General features: G+C 34.3%; 1 non-coding gene across 1 annotated transcript; it reads left to right on the forward strand.

Moving 5' to 3' along the window:
* Positions 1-626: 626 nt before the first annotated feature.
* On the forward strand, positions 627-733 carry LOC119622869 (U6 spliceosomal RNA). Its single transcript, XR_005239418.2, has one exon. It is a non-coding gene; the product is annotated as a U6 spliceosomal RNA (small nuclear RNA).
* The last annotated feature ends 2,328 nt before the right edge of the window (positions 734-3,061 follow it).

Here is a 3,061-nt window from a genome sequence, read left to right on the forward strand (position 1 = left end):
GTAATTAAGAATAAAATAACATTACGATAGATAAACATGCCACTAAAGATATAGTAGAGGTTTAAATAATTTTGAGACTATGAACAAGATTATGTCAATGGGGAGAACTTATTACAAGTAAAGAAGTTAAAACGGTTGTAAAACTTTATTTCCCTTCAGGCATATCCAGACTGTTTTACAGATGACTTCTATCGAAACTCCGAAGAAGGTTACTGAATTTATACATAATACTCAAGAGTATGAGGAAACATAGAGAAAATCAGCAAACTCATTATTGTTTATGTATAAATAACATGGATTCTAAAGCCAGCAAGGAATACATAAGAGAAAAGCATGATAGGATAATCACTTCGAAGCAATTAGAGGTAAAAATACTGAGAAAAACAATACTAGACTGTGTCCACCAATGAGCTATAAATAAATTAAATATCCTGCCCAGATTATTCATCCCCAGGATACAAGAATATTTAAACTTTAAATCTGTAATGCATTTTACCACTTAATTAAAGAATAAAAGACAGAGATAATCACATTTTGTTAGATGCAGAAATTACTGCAGATGAAATTCAACACTCCATCTCACCCACAGTTCTTCACTTATCTCCACTTCTAAGAACTTGTGGTCAGTACTCGCTTTGGCAGCACATATGTTAAAATTGGAAAGATACTGAGCAGATCAGCATGGCCCCTGCACAAGGGTGACATGCAAATTCATGAAGCATTCCATATTTTTAAACTCTCAGTAAACTAGGTATTGAAGGAACATACCTCAAAATAATAAAAGTCGTGTATGACAGACTTACAACCAGTATCATACTGAATGGGAAAAAGTTGGAAGCATTCCCCTTTAACACCTGCACAAGGCAAGGCTGCCCTCTCTTACCAGTCCTATTCAACACAGTATTGGAAGTTCTGGTCAGGGCAATCAGGTAAGAGAAAGAAAGGATATTCAATAGGAAGAGAGGAAGTCAAATTGTCTTTGTTTGCAAATGACATGATCCTATATCTAGAAAACCCCATTGTTTTAGCTGAAAAGTTTCTTAAGCTGATAAGCAACTTCAGTAAAGTCTCAGAATACCAAATCAATGTGCAGAAGTCACAAGCATTCCTATACAACAACAATAGACAAGCAGAGAGTCAAATTGTGAATAAACTTCTATTCATAATTGCTACAAACAGAATAAGATGCCTCGGAATACAGTTCACAAAGGAATTGAAGGATCTCTTCAAGGAGAACTATAAACTGCTGCTCAAGTAAATCAGAGAGGATACAAACAAATGGAAAAACACTCCATGCTCATGGATAGAAAGAATCAATATCATGAAAATGGTCATACTGCTCAAAGTAATTTATAGATTCAATGCTATTTTCATTAAACTACCATCGACATTTTTCACAGAATTAGAAGAAATGATTTTAAAATTCATATAGAACCAAAAAGAGCTTTATAGTCAAGACAATCTTAAGCAAAAAGAACAAAGCTAGAGGCATCATGCTACTTGACTTCAAACTATACTACAAGGCTACAGTAACCAAAACAGTATGGTACTGGTACAAAAACAGATGCATGGACCAATGGAATAGAATAGAGAACTCAGAAATAAGACCACACATCTACAACTATGAGACTTCAGTGACCATATACAATAAACAATACAGTCTATACAAAAATAGTTTAGAAAATGTAATGTTCACAGTTACCGCATTATAATATTGAAAATGTCTGGTTTTCAACTTCAAAAAACATGAATTATGCATGTATGAAAGTATGACTCATTCACAGGAAAAGCAATGGAAAGAAATTGTTCCTGAAGAAGAATGGACTGACTTACTAGACAAAGACTTTGAATCAACTGTTTTAAACATAGTCAAAGAGCTAAAGGAAACCATGGACAAATAACTAAAGGAAATCAGAAGAACTACATTTCACTAAATAGCAGAAATCAACAAATAATTGTGAAAAGGAAGCAAATGGAAATCTGGAGCTGAAAGCAAAATGGAAAATTCACTGGAGGACTTTAAGAGCAGATTTTAGTTTGTAGAATGTAGAATCAGTAAGCTCAAACATAGACCAATTGAAATTGCCCATTTGAGGAGCAGAAGGGAAAAAGTATGAAGAAAAATGAACAGAAGAGATCTGAGAGACAACATCAAGTATATGCATTTTGGGAGTCCCCAAAAGAGAGAAGGAAGAAGAGGGGAGAAAGAGTATTTGAAGAATTCATGACCCCAAACTTCTGAAATTTTATTAAAAACATGAATCTGGGTATCCAACACACTGAAACATTTAAAGTAGCAGTTATTCAAAGATGTCCACACTGAGAGACATTATAATGAAATTGTCAAAAGTCAAAGACAAACAGAGCATCTTGAAAACAACAAGAGAAGGGACTCATATAGTACAAGGATCCTCCATGAGATTAACCACCAAATCTTCTCCAGCAACCATGGAGTTCAGAAGACATTGGCATGACAAACTTAAAGTTCAGAAAGAAAAAAACAACGTGTCTCAACTGACAGTTGCATATTTGGCAAAACTCTCTGTCAGAAATAATGGAGAAATTCAGACATGCACAGGTAAATAAAAACGGATGGCATTTGTCTCTGGTAAACCTATTCTACAATTAATGCTGAAAGGAATGCTTCACACTGAAAGAAAAGGACGTTAGATAGCAACTTGAAGCCATATGAAGCAAAGAAGTACACAGCTAAGAGTAACTTCATAGGTAAATAGAAAAGCAAGTATTTTTTGGGAGGTGATAATTTGTAACTCCTCTTTTGTTTTTCTCTATTTAGTTTAATATAAAATGCCCATCAACTGATGAATGGATAAACAACATGTAATCTATTCTGCAATGGAATATTATTTGACCATAAAAGGAATAATGTACTGATACATGCTACAACTTGGATGAATCTTGAAAACATGTCAAATGAAAGAAGCCAGTCACAAAAGGCCATATATCGTATGATTCCATTTTAATAAAATATTCAGAAGAAGCAAATCTAGAGAGACAGAACCTGGGTTAATGGTGCCAGGGGCTGGTGGCAGGGGAGAGT

This window comes from Chlorocebus sabaeus, chromosome 17 (genome assembly GCF_047675955.1).
Source record: "Chlorocebus sabaeus isolate Y175 chromosome 17, mChlSab1.0.hap1, whole genome shotgun sequence".
Taxonomy (NCBI): Eukaryota; Metazoa; Chordata; class Mammalia; order Primates; family Cercopithecidae; genus Chlorocebus; species Chlorocebus sabaeus.